Below are 19,793 nucleotides of genomic sequence, written 5' to 3'. Positions count from 1 at the left end.
AGGGGTAAAATCCATGGAAATCTATAGTGTTTTAAAGTGAAATCTGTGAATAGCTTTGCTTTTCATCGTTCCCTCCACAGCCACCCATGCATTAGGGTTTGAACTAATAATTAGAGCCAATGGAAATGTTTTTGTTAAAAGAAAGGGTTTAGCATCATCCCTCACTCTAACTGCATTCTAATGTTCTGCCTACCTTATTACGAAGCCTTTAAAGGAAAGGAGAAGTCATTTGTAAGAGAACAAATGGGCAGGAGGAGTACAAACACTGAGTAATTTGCAGTGTGGTCTCTCCCCCCAAAAGGACAAATGTGATTTACAAAAGGGGGCAGATTCCAGTTAAAAGTGTGCATTGAAGGTACAAGAAGCTCTATCCTTCCTCTCTCTGTGGAAGAGAGTGCAGTTTGAACCCTTCATGAGGTGCACTCTAAAGCAAGTACATCTTGGAACATGCAATCCCCTGCAGCCCCTCTTAGTATGCATGATGACCTCTTATGTATAGGCATATCTAATAAAGAAACACCAAGATGGACGTGTGAGGCCATAGTTTGGAAGATTTCACCAGCTAAGCAGGATCTAGCCAAGTCATTACTTAGGAAACCTTCCCAAGGAATTCCTGTGCAGTCTAGAGAAACACTATGAAACTGCAGAGTTTTCTGAAAGTGCACAGTTCTGTTAAGAAAAATTGATACCTAAAAGAAATCCATGCCCCCAAGTAGACCCAAATGCTCCCAAATAGATGTATTGCAGCAAAAGATACACAAAGCAGAGAGGAAAGGAACAAACAAATAAATGTAACATCTGGCCAGCTGTAGCATTTGCATCGCTCATCTGTTTAGTTCCCACATGGCTGGAGAATACAGCACTTGAGAAAGGATTGCAAGAATAAGGAAGTGTGGCTTTTTAAATCCTAATTCAGTGCAGTTTCAGCAACTGTAAGAGCAGCTTCCCTCTTTATTTCTTACAGTAATGGCATGCTATTACATAGGTCAACTTTCAATGGCATTTGCTCTATTAATGAGAATTTCAATGAAAGTCTGAAACACGGACGGGATGTCAGAATATGATCTACTTTATTGAAGTTTTTATCTTTCTTTCTTGAGAGAAGACAGGATAGATCTCTGTTATGTTAAAGAAACACACATATATTGAAAAGCAAAACACAAGGTTTCATAGAGGTGTGTATTTTACACTGCACATTCATTCTTTGTGGAAGTGGATAGAGTATTGATGGTAAATTCACTCCTTTTCACTACTATTATCTTACTTTAAATTCACATTAACTGATAGTGATTAAAGGCTGTATCCACTTTTAATTCAGCAACTGAAGTGAAAAGACATTTTCCATGTCAATCACAAAAAGGTGAGGCACTATCAGAAGACCCACACTGTTACCAAGCATACCTTCCTGTAGTATAGAAAAATAAAGCCTTATGCTGTCAGATCAACTTCTTATTGTTCTTCTAAATGTTTTTCTGTTAGGAAGAAGTTCATCACAGAAAGAGTGATTGGCCATTGGAATGGGCTGCCCAGGGAGGTGGTGGAGTCACCATCACTGGAGGTGTTTAGGAAGAGACTGGATGGGGTGCTTGGTGCCATGGTTTAGTTGATTAGATGGTGTTGGATGATAGGTTGGACTTGATGATCTCAAAGGTCTTTTCCAACCTGATTAATTCTATTCTATTCTATTCTATTCTATTCTATTCTATTCTATTCTATTCTATTCTATTCTATTCTATTCTAAATAGTATTTAAAGATATGGATATCTATTACACCATTCAGGAAAAAGAGTACCTTAACTTTGAGCAATATTACACTGCTTTTACACTCAAAGCAAATATTTGTTTGTTTAATAGTTTTTTTCATTTGTTTTTTAATTTGTTGGGGTGAATTTTCTGCTTTTAAAACAAAGAAAAACAATAAAAAACAAGTAAAAAATAGCTAATTTTTAGGACAAAAGCAATACAATGCAATACCATGTTGCTAAAGGTTAAAATAGTTCCACACATTGCACAATAAAAAGAACTATTATTATCCCGTGGCACAACTTTAACTGGTTAACTTCTGCTATGATAGGTACAGTTGGTTTTATTTGCAATCTTTTTTTATATTTTCCATATTTCAGTATCATATTTGGGACAATTTTGATTATGTTCTTTCACAGTATCACAGGATAACTTAGGTTGGAAAGGACCTCGAGGATCATTGACTCCAACCTATCAACACAGACCCCATGACTAGACCATGGCACCAAGTGCCATGTCCAATCTCCTCTTGAACGCCTCCAAGGTCTATGACTCAACCACCTTCCTGGGTAACCCGTTCCAATGATGAACGACTCGCTCGGTGAAGAACTTCCTCCTCACCTCGAGTCTAAACCTCCCCTGGCGCAGCTTGAGACTGTGTCCTCTTGTTCTGGTGCTGGTTGCCTGGGAGAAGAGGCCAACCCCTTCCTGGCTACAACCACCTTTCAGGTAGTTGTAGAGGGCCATGAGGTCACCCCTGAGCCTCCTCTTCTCCAGGCTAAACAATCCCAGCCCCCTCAGCCTCTCCTCATAGGGCTTGTGCTCAAGGCCTCTCCCCAGCCTTGTTGCCCTTCTCTGGACACGTTCAAGTGTCTCAATGTCCTTCTTAAACTGAGGGGCCCAGAACTGGACACAGTACTCAAGGTGCGGCCTAACCAAAGCAGAGTACAGGGGCACAATGACCTCCCTGCTCCTGCTGGCCACACTATTCCTAATGCAGGCCAGGATGCCATTGGCCCTCCTGGCCACCTGGGCACACTGTTGGCTCATATTCAGGTGGCTGTCAATCAGCACCCCTAGGTCCCTCTCTGTTTGGGAGCTCTCCAGCCACTCTGACCCCAGCCTGTAGCTCTGCATGGGATTGCCGTAGCCAAAGTGCAGCACTCGGCACTTGGACTTGTTGAATGCCATCCCATTGGACTCTGCCCATCTGTCCAGTCGGTCGAGGTCCCTCTGCAGAGCCTTTCAACCCTCTAACTGACTAACATCTGCCCCTAACTTGGTGTCATCTGCAAACTTACTGATGACTGAGTCTACCCCCTCATCCATCTTCCTAAGAGAAGTGCTAAAGCAGTTCTACCCATCAATGGTGGATCTAAGGGAGGTGTTTGGCTCACCCTGCAAAATACCTGTGTCTATGTGGAATACTATTATATAAGAAGAGGTTCCCTCTTAGATAAGGGATGTTGTGTGTCCTGATCTTACAAGAAAAGTTATTGTTTTGATGGGTTATTCCATAGCTGTCTACAACACTGCTGATGCTGTTCTCTGAAAATTCTTTTACTTTTTTTCCTAGATGAAATATTGCCCAAGTCTAATTCAGTGTAGTAAAACATATGCTCCTTTTGTTGCTTACTTAATATAGTAAAAGCTCAAGTTTCCCATTACTCTGGTAACTAAGTTTAACTTGTTGGACTGGTTGAAAACATAACATTGGAGTTTATATATAAGGTAGTAAGCAAATTCCCTGGAGTGCAAAGTACTGGTGGGAGCACAGCTACAGACAGCATGGAGCATTCTTCTGATGGAAATGTCAAAGGAGGGTAAAAGTACATTAACTCCAAGACCTACAGCTGCTGTGATTCAAGATGAGGAGATGCTAGTGAGCAGCAGCATTCAAGTTCATGCTTTACAAACAAATTTGGGAGCCGTGGCAGTTGGAGGGATTGTAAATGTGACCAACCAGCAAGAGAGGAGGGAAGTCAAAGTTTCACTGTGGCTGTACATAGAAGTATAATCCCACACAGGTAATGCCTGAGAATTTATAATAATCTGCACCATCTTTTCATTTTTCAGATCACTGAGACCTAGCAATTTTTCCCCAGCCTCATGATCATCTGTTTTCACTTCTGGCTTTTATGAACTACAGCTCAGGCATTTTAATGAAATTTAGTCATGGCTGTGCTCAGCCTACGATAACTAACTGACCAGGAAGCCAGGGCTGTTTTTCAAGAGAGTAATCTCAAAATGAGGTCAACAGCAAAAGTGAGTCTCCTGCCTCCAAGGTAAATGCTCCAGCCTCATAGATGCTGCATAAAAGCCAGCTAACAGCATCACCATCAGCCTGCAAGCTTTGGACAGAAGTGAATGCTATTAACACGTGTCCAGGCTGCCAAGCAGATAGCTGCAAAGGAGTCCCTGATTACTACTTTTCTAAAGGGCATCATCCAGAGACACACACCCAGGTGCACTGCTTAGTTAAAGAGCAGTACATCTCAATATGTTCAGTAGTAGGACTTCTGTCACCTAAATTAACTTTTCGACAAAGCTTTGGTTGCTTCTGCCTGTAGCTTTGCAAGTGCATGAGTAGATTCAAAAGAGCTTTCCTGGAGACATTTTTCAGTCTTACACACCCATCTTCAACATGTTTACTTTTTAGTTTCTTAGCCAAAATGCTTTAGAAAGTCCCTAGATCACAGAATCATAGAATGGTTTGTGCTGGAGGAGACCTTAAATATCATCTTGTTCCAGCCCCCTTGATGAGGTTAGGGACACCTTCCAAAAGACCAGGAGGCTCAAAGTCCACTAAAGCATGTTCATATCTTTCTGATGCTGGAGACACCGAAGCTGAGCACATGACTCCAGATGGGGGTCTCACAAAAGTGGAGTAGAGGGGCAGAATCCCCCATCTTCCTCTGCTAACCACACTTCTCTGGAAGCAGCCCAAGGTACAACTGATTTTCTGGGCTATGAGTGAACTTTGATGGCTTATATTTAGTTTTTCATCTATCAACATTCTCAAGTCATTCTCTGAAGATTTGTTCTCAATTTGCTTATCACTCAGCCTTTACTCATTCTTAGGATTGCCTTGGTCCAGATGCAGGACCTTGTATTTGGCCTTGTTGAACTTCATGATGTTTGTACAGGGCCACATCTCAAGCTTCTCAAGGTCCCTCTGGATGGCTTCTTGACACTCCAGCATGTCAACTGTATCACACAGTTTGGTATAATTGATAAACCTGATGAGTGTGCTCTGAAACCCAGTGTCCACATCCACCAATAAAGATGTTAAACAGCACCAGTCCTAGTACTGACCCATAAGGATCACCACTCACTGCTGGTCCCTATCTGGATGTTGAGCCATTGACTGCAACTCTTGTGACCATCCAATCAATTTCTTATGCACTAAGTGGTCCCTAAATATATTTTTAAATATCCAATATGAGTCTGAAATCGTTAATATATTAATTACTACTGATTTACATTTAAGAATATGGATCTGAAAAGCCTGAAGAAGGGAAGGGAAGGGAAGGGAAGGGAAGGGAAGGGAAGGGAAGGGAAGGGAAGGGAAGGGAAGGGAAGGGAAGGGAAGGGAAGGGAAGGGAAGGGAAGGGAAGGGAAGGGAAGGGAAGGGAAGGGAAGGGAAGGGAAGGGAAGGGAAGGGAAGGGAAGGGAAGGGAAGGGAAGGGAAGGGAAGGGAAGGGAAGGGGAAGGGGAAGAGAGAAGGGGAAGGGAGGAGGGGACGGGAGGAGGGGAAGGGAGAAGGGGAAGGGGAAGGGAGAAGGGGAAGGGAAAGGGAGAAGGGAAAGGGAGAAGGGGAAGGGAGAAGGGGAAGGGAAAGGGGGAAGGGGAAAGGAAAGGGGGAAGGGGAAGGGGAAGGGGGAAGGGGAAGGGGAAGGGGAAGGGGAAGGGGAAGGAGAAGGGGAAGGGGAAGGGGAAGGGGAAGGGGAAGGGAGAAGGGGAAGGGAGAAGGGGAAGGGAGAAGGGAAAGGGAAAGGGAGAAGGGAAAGGGAGAAGGGAGAAGGGAAAGCGAAAGGGAGAAGGGAAAGCGAAAGGGAGAAGGGAAAGGGAAAGGGAGAAGGGGAAGGGAGAAGGGAAAGGGAAAGGGAGAAGGGAAAGGGAAAGGGAGAAGGGAAAGGGAGAAGGGAAAGGGAAAGGGAGAAGGGAGAAGGGAAAGGGAGAAGGGGAAGGGAAAGGGGGAAGGGGAAAGGAAAGGGGGAAGGGGAAGGGGAAGGGGGAAGGGGAAGGGGAAGGGGAAGGGGAAGGGGAAGGGGAAGGGGAAGGGGAAGGGGAAGGGGAAGGGGAAGGGAGAAGGGGAAGGGAGAAGGGGAAGGGAGAAGGGAAAGGGAAAGGGAGAAGGGAAAGGGAGAAGGGAGAAGGGAAAGCGAAAGGGAGAAGGGAAAGCGAAAGGGAGAAGGGAAAGGGAAAGGGAGAAGGGGAAGGGAGAAGGGAAAGGGAAAGGGAGAAGGGAAAGGGAAAGGGAGAAGGGAAAGGGAGAAGGGAAAGGGAAAGGGAGAAGGGAGAAGGGAAAGGGAGAAGGGAAAGGGAGAAGGGAAAGGGAAAGGAAGAAGGGAAAGGGAAAGGGAGAAGGGAAAGGGGAATAAAAGTAATATACATACTTAGATTTCTAGATTTTAGATTAGAAGCATTTTACCACAAAGGGTACAAGCATGCTACACCATTGATGTGCTGTCAGTGAGGGTCTGGTCAAACAGGAAAATATTAAATTTGTATCAAAAGAGTTGAAGAATTCAGGAAGGGTAAAAGGCACTAGACTGACACATGAGGTTTTAATAATTTTTTTGTTGCTTGTTTTAAATGTTGAAGCTCGACTGACACTGTACCCTCTTTCACTTAGACCACACATCTACATATTCTAACATAACATATTTTTGCCGGTGATAGCAAGTCCTTGGCATCAAGTGAAGCATATGTTGCACTAGCTAGTAGAACAACTTGTAAATATTCTTAACAATCTCAACCTATGCATCACGGTGCAACAGGGATGATGACCATAGCAAGCTGTAGGGCAGGCATTTCTCAAAACAGGGTGCCAAGGCATTCAGCTTCAGAATCAGCAGGGGCAAACAGGAGTTTTGCACCGTAAGCCTAGTTAATTTAAAATAATCTGATCGCTGTTCTAGTTAAAGGTTATATAAAACCTGTTGCAGTTCAGACAATAAGGCTCAAGAAAATAATTCCCCATCTGTTTTTTGCTGATAACTAGAAGCACTTGAAGAAAGCTGTAACTGCATTCTCCAGGAATTCCTGACTACCAGCCTAAGCAGTGCTCTGTATTGTATAACTGTAACAAGACTCCTATTAATAATATTGTAATTCATGCATGAAGACACTTTCACATATGTTTCCTAGCTAAGCTTGCTTAAAATGCATGATATCTGGTTTGCAACACTTACAGATATCTGATATGAATCTAGAGAAGTACAGATTCTTCGGTTTCAGCCATCTAATTGGCAGATATTCAAAACCAATAAAAGAAAATAAAAAATAGGCTATGTCTTCTTCAGTCCTGATTAGTACAACAGACTGTAAAAATTAGAATGGGCCTGACATCATAAAAGTGTCTTCAAAAAGAACGTTACTGATACGGTCACTCTCCAACAAAGCTACATGTACAAGTAATTCAGAATGATAGAAAGAGTTAGATGAGGTTAGACCTCTATGAATTATTTATTCTAATCCTCTTCTCAAAAAAAGGACTGACTTTAAACTTAAATAAAGTTGCCTAGGCCCTGTTTAGCTAAACAAATTCATTAAGACTGAACATACACTTGTGCAGCAAGGTAATATTAAGGGACTAGAGCATGTGCTCTGTGAGGAGAGGCTGAGAGTCCTGGGGCTTTTCAGTCTGGAGAAGAGAAGACTGAGAGGGGATTTAATAAATGTTTGTAAATATCTGAGGGCTGGGTGTCAAGGAGGAATGGACAGGGTCTTCTCACTTGTGCCCTGTGATAGGACAAGGGGCAATGGATATAAACTACAGCCCAGGAGATTCTACCTCAACATGAGAAGGAACTTCTTCACTGTGAAGGTCACAGAGCACTGGAACAGGCTCCCCAGAGAGGTGGTGGAGTCTTCGTCTCTGGAGACTTTTAAGACCCAGCTGGGTGTATTCCTGTGTGACCTGTGGTAGATTCTATGGTCCTGCTCTGGCAGGAGGGTTGGACTCAATGATCTTCAGAGGTCCCTTCCAACCCCTAACATCCTGTGATCCTGTAATCATCCCAAATTATCTGACAATCTTCTACTGCATATTAGATTTTTGCAAGTTTTGGTAGGTAAAGGAAATATAAGCATTCAAAATATACCAGCTAAAGAGTAGGGATTTGGTATGTGTTCCTCTGAGCTTTTACTGTTGTTAGGTTAGTCAAAGTTAAAGACCATGGCACTGCATGAGCAAAAGCCACACGCCACACCCTACCTGGTAGAGAGCAATGCCATCCACCACAGGATGAACACTGTATATTAAAAGGAAGGTCATCAGGATTATTCTGCAGTGCTCAGAAAGTCACAAGAAGTATCAAACAACAGTTAGCAAAAAATAGTGACTTGGGGGAAAAATAGTTTAAATGGGAAAACTGGATTATTTTTTTACAATATATTCATTAGCAACCACTTCATTGGGTCTGACACCTTGATTAGAATAAACCTTTATTAGAATAAACAAAACCAGGCTGGAAGAGACCTTCAAGATCATCGTGTCCAACCCATCAACCAATCCAACACACCCAAACAGCTAACCCATGGCACCAAGCACCCCATCAAGTCTCCTTCTGAACACCTTCAATGACAGCGACTCCACCACCTCCCCGGGCAACCCATTCCAATGGGCAATCACTCTTTCTGTATAGAACTTCTTCCTAACATCCAACCTGAACCTCCCCTGGCGCAGCCTGAGACTGTGTCCTCTTGTTCTGGTACTGGGTGCCTGGGAGAAGAGACCATCATCCACCTGTCTACAACCTCCCTTCAGGTAGTTGTAGAGAGTGATAAGGTCACCCCTGAGTCTCCTCTTCTCCAGGCTGAGCAACCCCAGTTCCCTCAGCCTCTCCTCATAGGGCTTGTGTTCCAAGTGTTTTAGTTGTGTTTTTAGTATTGTGATCTCACAATACTAAAAATCACATCCACACTGTCACAAGAGCCACAATCATTCTGAGTACTGAGGTTATTTTCTTCTCTCTACTGCATAATGGCTGAGAACTTCAGCATTTGTAATTGTTGTTCTGAGTACAACTTGGCTTTTATGTCACATTACCACCTGCTCATAATAAGCAATATTTCAGAGGACTGGGCCTTAACTACTACTGATGCTTTACAGCTCACCTATTATGCTTTCCTTGTATCATTTTGAACCAAATTATTTTTCAAAGCCATTTCTCCAACTGTTTAATTAGCAACCAGGTAGAGCTGATTAATTAGCTAGTTAGATGTGAGCCATCAAGGGAAGATGGAATGAAGAAAAAAAAAAAGCTCTATTTGAACTTCACTTACAAATTTGCTTCACAAAAACTCTTTCAAATAACTTTTTCCCATCTTTTAGAAGTGTCTATATGAACTGCTGAAGTTAAGGATCTACCAACTTTTTCATTTTAAATCCACTTTGGAACTCCTTTACCTTCTGAGCGGCTGAACAAATTCACCTCAAGTTGAAACAGCCTACAAGGTTTCAGCTCAAACGAAATTCTTTTCCCCCAGAGAACATAGACCAGGTGAAAAAAAAAAGCAACCAAACTTCTGTAGACATGGAATTTTTTCCTTCTTTTTTTTTTTTTTTCTTTTTTATAATTCTGTAATTCAAAACCACTCTTACATTGTTATTTTCAAAGATGACATTTTACCACCCTACACATAAAGGAACTTAGCATTTTATGCCCTATTTGCAAAAAGAAAATGCAGTAGCTATGCAGCTGTTGATACACCTTGAAATTCAATAATTCCTTGTGAGCAATAACTGTTCCTTTGCACATTTGATTCCAGTGAAGAGCCATAGGGATTCATGAAGCACACACTGGTGCCACATCCAGCTGGTGGCCAGTCACTAGTGGTGTGCCCCAAGGATCAGTGCTGGGCCCTGTGCTCTTTAACATCTTTATTGATGATCTGGATGAGGGCATTGAGTCCATCATCAGTAAATTTGCTGATGACACCAAGCTGGGGGCAGGAGTTGATCTGCTGGAGAGTAGAGAGGATCTGCAGAGGGACCTTGCCAGGCTGGACAGATGGGCAGAGTCCAACGGCATGAGATTGAACACATCCAAGTGCCGGGTTCTGCACACTGGCCACAACAACCCCATGCAGTGCTACAGGCTGGGGTCAGAGTGGCTGGAGAACAGCGAGGTAGAGAGTGACCTGGGGGTGCTGGTTGATGGTAGGCTGAACATGAGCCTGCAGTGTGCCCAGGCAGCCAAGAGGGCAAATGGCATCCTGGCCTGCATCAGGAACAGTGTGGCCAGCAGGAACAGTGGCCTCAAGTACTGTGTCCAATTCTGGGTCCCCCAGTTTAGGAAGGATGTTGACTTGCTGGAGCATGTCCAGAGAAGGGCAACGAAGTTAGTGAGGGGTTTGGAACACAAGCCCTATGAGGAGAGGCTGAGGGAGCTGGGGTTGTTAAGCCTGGAGAAGAGGAGACTCAGGGGTGACCTTCTTGCTCTCTACAACTACCTGAAGGGAGGTTGTAGGCAGGCAGATGTTGGTCTCTTCTCCCAGGCAGCCAGTACCAGAGCAAGAAGACACAGTCTCAAGCTGCACCAGGGGAGGTTTAGAATAAACCAAACCTTTATTTATTTAGAATAAACCAAACCAGGTTGGAAGAGACCTTCAAGATCATCATGTCCAACCCATTAACCAATCCAACCCACCTAAACAACTAACCCATGGCACCAAGCACCCCATCAAGTCTCCTCCTGAACACCTCCAATGACGGCGACTCCACCACCTCCTTGGGCAGCCCATTCCAAGGGGCAATCACTCTCTCTGTGTAGAACTTCTTCCTAACATCCAACCTGAACCTCCACTGGTGCAGCCTGAGACTGTGTCCTCTTGTTCTGCTACTGGCTGCCTGGGAGAAGGCAGCCAGTTTAGGCTGGATGTTAGGAAGAAATTATATACAGAGAGAGTGATTGGCCATTGGAATGTGCTGCCCAAGCAAGTGGTGGAGTCGCCGTCATTGGAGGTGTTCAGGAGGAGACTTGATGGGGTGCTTGGTGCCATGGGTTAGTTGTTTAGGTGGGTTGGATTGGTTTATGGGTTGGACACGATGATCTTGAAGGTCTCTTCCAATCTGGTTTATTCTATTCTATTTTTTTCCAAACTAGCAAACAAAAAGAAAATATTTCTGGGAGGAAGCCCTTCTATAGTGAAAAAGTGATCCAGACTGCTTAAAACAGCCTGCTAATTTATGGTTCCAGTTCAGACAACCCTGGAATCCAGAGTACATTTGTTATTCTTTACTGCTGCTCACTCTGTAAATACCATTTCATATCCCAGTGATTTTCTTCTAGTTCAACAAAATTCTGTTGAATTTCAGTCTTTTCCACTTTTAGTTCTCTTCTGTTTATTTGTGAGCTTCTTCACATCTGGCTACTCCCTTTTAGTTCACCACTGGAAGAACAGCTCACAAAGTCATTTTTGGAGAGGGACTACAATTATGTGGGGTTTTTGACACAGGTTCCTTTCTTGTCAATCCCAAATTTAGGCTTTCAAAAAAGGTAAGCACACATTTTTGCAGTTGTCTCCTGTTAATATTCATTACATTCTTTGTTCCCTCCTTTTCCTACAAAGCAGCCACAAAGTTTGTTGGCATCTCAGAATAAGAAGATGGAGCAAGATGCATCCACATGTCCCAGGAAACAGTGTTTAATAGTATTTTTGTCTTACCGTTGCCTTGCATGTGCTCCAGGGCAGATCACTATCTTGGATTGTTCTCTGTAGCAAAAGGACAATATTCTCATTCCTAGTAAATGACTCCAAGAGTTTGAAGGCAATAGTCTGTTTTAATATCAAATGTTGTGATTTCTGCTCAGCTAGGTATGTTTTTTAAGTGGTTTTCTGATGCATTTGCAGATGTGTTACTTTCCTGTTGCTTTTTCTCAATGCATTCCTATTTCCTGTCCAATGTTTCATCCACAGGGGTGAATGCAGCCTTAGAAAGGATGTTATGGGAAAAAGGAATCATCCTCTTCATGCAATGAGTCAGAGTCCCCAGGTGTCATAGAGTAAGAGGATTTCAGAATGCAGTTTGATGTCATTAAGAATTGTGTGCATCCATTTATTTCACCAGAATCACACTTAATGAAAACTAGAATTTGATGATAGAACTTGACCTCTCCATATGCAAGAAAAGCAGGTTAGATTGACCAAAGTATTACCTAGATTCATGAGCTCTCATAAGAACAGGAACTTACCTGCCTTCTTGATGGTGACCCTTTCCAGATTTGATCTTATTTCTAGTCCCAACACTCTGGCATAGATAAGGATACATGCCTGGGCCTGTATTCTTCCACCTTCTTCAAGCATATTTGCAATTAATCTACAGAGAATTAGAGAATCATAGAATCCTTTAGTTTGGAAAAGACCTTTGAGGTCATCAAGTCTTTCTGTTAATCTACCACTGCCAAGTTCACCACAAAACTATGTCCCAAAATGATACATCTACAGGTCTTTTAAATACCTCCAGGGATGGGCAGCTAATTCCAATGTTTGACAATTATTTCAGTGAAGAAATTTTACCACAATATCCAACCTGATAAAACCTGAGGCCATTTCCTCTTGGCTATTGCTTGTTACTTGAAGAGGACACCTAGCTACAACCTCCTTTCAGATAGTCATAGAGAGCAATAAGCTCTCCCCTCAGCCTTCTTTTCTTCAGATTAAACAACCTCAGTTCCCTCAGCTCCAGCTCTTAAAACTTGTTCTCTAGGCCTCATTGGCCCACTCTGGACATACTCTAGCACCTCAATGTCTTTGTTTTGTTGAGGAGCCCAACACTGAACCCAGGATTTGAGATGCAGCTTCACTAGGGCACTAATCACATCATTAGACCTTCTGGCCTCATTTTTTTCTCATACAAGCTGGGGTGTTTTTGACCTTCATAGCCACCTGAGCACATTACTGGCTCATTTTCAGAGGTGATCAACACCAAAGCAGCTTTCCAGGCACTGTTCCCCAAACATGTAAAATTGCCCAACATTGTGACTCAATTGCCGGACCTGGCATTAGGCCTTCATGTACCTCATACAACTAGCCTGAGCCCATCAATCCACCCTGTCCAGATCTCTCTGTAGAGCCTTCCCTCAATCAGCTTAACACTCCCACCCAACCAGATGTTGTCTGCAAACTTCTTAGGGGTGCACTAGATCCCCTCATCCAAATTGCTGGTAAAGATATTAAAAAGAACTGCCCCCAGTACTGAGCCCTGGGGAACACCACTTGTGACCAGCCACCAGCTGTATTTAACTCCATTTATCACTTCTCTTAGGGCCCAACAATCCAGCCACTTTTTTATCCAGAAAAGAGTTTACTCATTCAAGCCATAAACAGCCATTTTCTCCAGTAGAATGCTCTGGAAAATGGTTTCAAATGCTTTTCTAAAGTCTAGGCTGACAACAATCACAGCTTTTCCCTTATCCACTAAGCAGATCACCTTGTCATAAAAGGAAATCAGGTTAGCCTTGCCTTTCATAAATGCATGGTGACTGAGTGTGATTGCCTAGTTGTCCTGTTTGACACTCAAGAGATCATCTCTGGGATCTCCCCAGTTATCTAGGATGTATGCTGTTAAATGATGGAAAATGGCTTGTCTGAAAACTTCCTCCAGCTCCTTTAGTTCCATTGGGTAAATCCTATCCAGCCTCATAAACTAACATAGACTACACTACTTACACACACATAGTGTAGTAGGTCACTGACCATTTCATTTTGGATTATGAGGGATTTATTCCACTCTCCATCTGTGTCTTCCAGCTCAGGGGTCTGGGTCCCAAACAACAACAAAGAAACATCAGTGGTTTTACTACTAAAGATGGAATTCAAGCCAGCACTAAGTGCTGCAGCCTTTTACCTCAGTCTTTGTCATTTTTCCCCCTACATCCAATAAAGGATGGAGATTTTCCTTAGCCCTTTTTTTGTTGTTGATATTGTTAAAGTAACCACGTTGGTGGTTTCTAACACATCAATAATGCTTACATCTCTGCTGTTGCATGGATCTCCATCCTCTACTTCCAACAAGACGGTAGGCTGAAGGAACTGAATTCTTCTTCCAGCTGATGACAATGTTAAGTACACATAGAAGTTACTAACATGTGCCACTGCAGCTAACTTTTTCAAGGTATTTCCATTCCTCTTAGCTTATCTGCTTCAAGATATTTCTATTATGGCAGAGTGGCAGACAGTAGAAGGCATATCATTTATCTTCACCACCACTGTTTGAAATAACTGAAACTTGGGGAATAGTGCTCTTTACTATTTCTATTACATGGATGGAACCTCTGGCAGAAGGTAAGAATGGATAGACAGAATGTCTGTAATGGGATGGCAATATTATAGCCTTCAGAGGCAGTCAAAAACTCAGATGCAAAATTCCATGCAAAAAATCAGATGCACAATGTTGTAAGAAAGGAAGAGAAGACAAAGAGCACCATGGACACATATTTGTCCATTCATATTAGATGACTGGCATTGACTTGTAAAGCAAGAGTAGAGAAGAGAGGAGACCAAAGGAGAACCTATTAATCATGGTGAGAAGTGTTGCAAGAGAATTGCTCTAAAAAATGAGTCCACACTAATTAGCAAGTAGGTTGATCCTCAACAGGTAAGTCTCAGATCAATCTACCTGTTTTCCTCTAAATCAAAGGCCTTTACTATTATCTGTCAGTTGCAAGTACTTCATGTTTCATTGCAAATCCGTAGTTTAGCTTCACTCCAACAGTAACTGCCCCAGAGCCCATACTACTATACAAAGTACTTTGGCTTGTCTGAAACCTCAGTGTAAGAGACCATCATTCACAAGGTTGAGGCCTTAGTCTCTGTCCAAGGTAGAAAAAAGATGCAACATATTAGGGCTCTCTGTTTTTATGCTTAGATATTCCACCTCCATGGCCCCCCAAAAGCATCCTTCTGAGTAACTTATTTTCTCTTCTTTCTCCCCACTAAACTCAATGCAGGGCAAATCACTTTCAGCTAAAACTGCATTTAGTTCATAGCCCTGCATCTAAAGTAACACAACCAGGCAGCAAGTGGTTCTCAGCTCTTCACACAAGGTGCCCCTGGGACCCCTCACAGACTACAATTGTGTGATTGTACCTTTCCCACAAACATGAGCCCTAGGGAAGCAAGAACAGAATATTTTGCCCATTACAAAATAAATAAATACAGCTGATTGAAGTTTTACCATTAGAAATGAAGATCTGATGTTGGTGCAGATGAATGTTGAAACTGGAAACTCAGAACAGATAAGAAAGTAGAATATGGTAATTTCCATGTTTCGTCTCCTGAGAGCTTGTCAAAATAAATATATTCAGAGACTGCATGCAGATGCTCTCATCATTTTAGGCACTGTGCACAACCATATGAAAAAGGGATTAGCACAACAGAAATAAACAGGCCTTTTCTTAGTCCTTTTGAAAACAGTGCAGAAGGGAGGAGAAGAATCTCTCTCCTAATTAGAAGAAAAACACATGAAAAAAACAAATAAATTACTGGACTTGAAAAAGTAAGAGAATAAAAAGCAGAAAGCACACTCAAACTTTCCATTAAACTTTTTGAAAGGAATCACAATGAAGGCATATATGTAGTAGATATTCTCAGAGATAAGACCAATTTTTCTTCACTAAAGGGATAACAATTTTTTCTATGTCTATGCCATCATCAACAGTTGCACATTCAAGCAATCATTCATTCTTTTTTTCAGTCTTAGATAAAGAACTTTCTTACTTCTGTGCTTAGGGGCTGTTTGTCTGGTATTTTGATGAAAGGGAATAATTTCTGAGGATACATAAGGTAGCTTCCCCATATTACAGTCTGTACTAAACACAACAGCCAAGTTTCTAGTGCCTTGGCACTGTCTCTATACTGCATCCCAGGTTAAATTTACAAAATTATATGCTCTTTGGTCCTTTGCTTAGTGGAGAAACTTCAGGATCGGTTATAACAGCTGTTGTGTGATGAGCAGTGGAAGAAAGGGTGCCAACACAGTGCAACTTCAATGTCTGTGGGTCACTTAAACTGCGGCACATTCAGAGCCATTCTGCCTCTCATGAAGGGGAGCAATGAGTCCCTCAGGAGCCACTGGATCTCCTGCTTGCAAGCTGTGGTGGAGATGTTGGATTGCTTGGCTTTCCAAGTTATGCAATATACATATATTGCTTTAAGTGGTATCAGTTTCTTGGATAATGGCTCATGAAGTCGTAAAAAGAAACTGCACCACAGGACTTCTGATATACATTCTTCCAAAATAGTCTAGGAGGAATGGTTGTTTAATGTTACAGTTGAGATTTTCCAGATTATGTAGGTGTCCCCATATCCCTGGTCTACATTCACAGGCCTTTTAGAAGTTTGCATTCATGCAGAGCAGAAGGCACCTTCCTTAAAATCAGGCCCTACTTCACATATTTATTTTTTTTATTAACTATAGGACCCTCTATTTTATAAGGGTTTCTAATAATCCTTGCCATTTTTCCATAGCACCATAGATAATCATAAAGCAAGGTCCTATTCTTAGAATACAATTATTATATTTTTTGTTAACCTTCATTCATGAAGGTCCATTGAAATCAAAGGGGTATCTATGAAATCCTTGTTTCACCATTCATTGCAGATTTGTGCATACATAAAAAGCTAACAAACAACTGGGTATCTTGTAGTCCATAGGCCATTAAGCTTCAGCCAGCTACACTTGCTGTTATGCTTGACTGAAACATACTTTCTGGAAAGACATCCAGCCTTTACATGAGGCTGTGAAGAATGGAATGGAATGGAATGGAATGGAATGGAATGGAATGGAATGGAATGGAATGGAATGGAATGGAATGGAATAGACCAGACTAGGTTGGAAGAGACCTTTGATACCATCAAGTCCAACCTATCATCCAAAACTATCTACTAAACCATGAATCTAATATTTCCTTCAGCTTAATAACAATGTTATGAAGATTTTAGGAATTTATTTTCTTTATTATATCTTCTCCTTTTGCTTTCATATTTTGGTCTTTCTCTGGTTTGTTTTCCTAAATCACCAGTAAACATTGTAAGCAAGTTGTCTCTGACTCCTTTTCAAGAGCTCAAACTGGCTAAAGCCTTCAGGTCTTTCCTTGCAGGCAATTTCTTCCCACAGACCATATTTGTGATTTTTCCCTTCACACTCTTCAGTTTCCAACACTGTGAAATGCAGCCAGTAATCCATACACTGAAATGCAGAGCCAGTTGTTTAATTCTATTTACAGCTTAACCTGTTTCCACATGCAGGTTCACATAATGCCTGTTTTGTCATAATATTAAGATGACCCCAAGAAAAGATTTTTTCAGAAATGGACTCTTCAGATTAGATACTTAAATCCATGACCACTACTTCAGTCTGGTTTTAACTAAGACCATGAACCCTATGTTAAGGATTTCTATATTTAAAATGTACTTCTAAACATAATGACATACCTGATGGTTTATTTTTCAGTCCCCACTTTGATCGATGCCTGTATGGTGTAGCAGTATCCTTTACAGTAGTGACTTCAGATGATCTGTCACTTCATCTAAAAAGGAATTTAAATACTCCCAAACATTCTTGAACATATGTTAGTGATGCTTGATTTATTATTAATGCAGACTCCAGCAGGAGAAGTTGTATCAGTGCATTAACCCTATTCTTTTGATAAAAATGGACAAAAGGAAGGCAATCTTACTTCAGTGATGTGGCCTTTTAAGCTTCCCAGGGTTCAGAATAACATGAAAACCCAGGTCAAAGCAGAGGTACATGTAAAGAGGTAGGAAACGGTCCTGGGATTTTATTAGTATTTTTATAAGCTTGTATCACAGCTTTGTCTGTCTCTATTGAACAAGTTATGCAGTGTAAGAAGGTCTCTGTTTGTCAAAGAAACCTAGACAAACTTTGAGCAAGTTCTTTTCCTTTGTCACAAGAAAAACCCAGGTGACCTCAGCCCCAAAAGACAGCACAGAAGAGTTAGTTAATGCCATCAGCTTCTCTGGGCTTGCAGGATAGAGGGCTGAAGCTGCCGGTGTAGAGAAGCAGACCATCCGAATCAGCCTACGCATTCAAAACAAAAAAATGCTGTGGAAATTGTAGATGAATGCCTTATCTCCCACAAGAGGGCCAAAGAATTAAATCCACACAGACAGGGAAACTTGTGTAAGTACTGTGTTATCCAAGCAACTCACTGTAAAGTTCCGGCACAGAACTGGTGGTAAGCACGTCTGGGAAGCCCCCTTACATTACTGAGCCTTAGTTCATAAGGCATCTCTCACCAGTGTGAAGAGAGAGAAAATTTAAATATACAATTGGGACAGAGGGGAGAAAACATCCTGAAAATCCCCTGCCACTTGCCCCTTGCATATACAAAAGTCCAGAGGCCAAAATTTCTTAGAACAAAAACAAAACAGAAACATTTGTATGGAAGTATTTTGACTTTATCTCCTTTCATAAATCTGGGCAGTGATGCCATGAAACACTGGCTGTTTGCCCCTCAGCTCCCTCTGCCAGTGTTTTCCCAGGTTCCAGGGTCAGTGTGCCTTGAAATCTGCTGTCATACCAGGGGCCACAAAGCCACAAAGGGGTGAAAAACCTCCCTGACACAGAGTTAGCCTTTAGCTCTTAGAGTATTTGTCTTACAGTTTGACTGGACCTTGCTAGGTCAGTAGGACTAAGCTTTTCCTCACAGGGAGATATGTATGCCTTTGTATGTGGCTGATCTTATTCTGAGTTTTCTCAGTCTTTAGATCTTCAGCTGTACACAATCTCCCATGTCAAAAAGGTGGCAAAAATCTGAAAGCAACTCTGTATGCTCATCAAAGACTTTCCACTCTAAGATTTAAATTTAGTGAAAGACTTGTGGCTCCATAACTGTATACATATAAGGAAAAACATTTGACTGCTGTCCTTCCTCATAACTATATTAAAAGGCAAAAACCTTTTACTTTTTTTCCCATGAGGAAGATTTTGTTCCTTTTGAAGATACCCCATCAAGATAAAATTTTCATACATCAATGGCTCAATATACTTTCAGACAAGCCTACTTCACTTTGTTTCCATGTCAGTCTAAAGGGAGTAAGGATGGAACATTTAGATGCTGATTTTAATACATTAATAATAATTATTCTATCCTGTTTAAGCTTCTACATGTGCTGTTTGGTATAGAATAACCTCAAGCTAAGAGAGTCTTCAATGAAGCCCTTCAAAAAGGAACATGATTTTGAACTGAACAATGAGAAACTTTATATTTACGCCACGGCAGATGAAAGAGATCCTATCGGTAACATGAAAGCTTTGAAAAACATTAAGCCTAAAGTAAACAAAGTGAAGTGCAAGTGAGTGTTCAGCAACTGCATCAATCTGACAGTAATCAAAGAAATAGCCTGGATGAGGCTCTGTCCAGCCTGATCTAGTGTGGGGTATCCCTGCCCATGGCAGGGGGGTTGGAACTAGATGATCCTTGTGGTCCCTTCCAACCCTGAATGAAACTATGAAACTATTCAGACTGGCTGAGAATTGGAACACTGGCTGGTCCTTCTGTACTTGAAAGTGGTTTTGGCCCCGAGATTCCAGGATTCCAGTTCTAGTCAATCTATCCTATGGGAAACTTAAGGGCAAAGATTCATCTTTTTTCAAGTCAGGAAATGAAAGAAGAATGCACTTGGGTCATATTCCATTTCTCCCATCACCTGCTTCTGTGGAGAAAAATTAAGATCATAACATGAGCTAAAATCCAATCTTATGGGACCTAAGGGTTGGCATAATGAATATGGGAGAATTTTCTTTATTCTTATAAATGAGAAGTGAAATCTCAAAATATAGAGTGTCTGGGTAG

General features: G+C 41.8%; 1 long non-coding RNA gene across 1 annotated transcript in view; it reads right to left on the bottom strand.

The window, feature by feature from the left end:
• The window catches only part of LOC137445455 (uncharacterized), a 29,271-nt gene extending 13,865 nt beyond the window's left edge, over positions 1 to 15,406 (bottom strand). The window contains exons 1-2 of the long non-coding RNA XR_010988410.1: positions 15,152 to 15,406; positions 12,168 to 12,292 (exon numbers count right to left, since the gene is read on the bottom strand). This is a non-coding gene — a long non-coding RNA (uncharacterized lncRNA). The remainder of the gene's footprint in view (positions 1 to 12,167; positions 12,293 to 15,151) is intronic.
• Between the last annotated feature and the right edge of the window lie 4,387 nt (positions 15,407 to 19,793).

This window comes from Melanerpes formicivorus, unplaced genomic scaffold, assembly GCF_026170545.1.
Source record: "Melanerpes formicivorus ecotype bairdi unplaced genomic scaffold, bMelFor1.0.p_v2 SCAF_2, whole genome shotgun sequence".
NCBI classification, from domain to species: Eukaryota; Metazoa; Chordata; class Aves; order Piciformes; family Picidae; genus Melanerpes; species Melanerpes formicivorus.
This window is presented reverse-complemented; position numbering and strand designations above follow the sequence as displayed.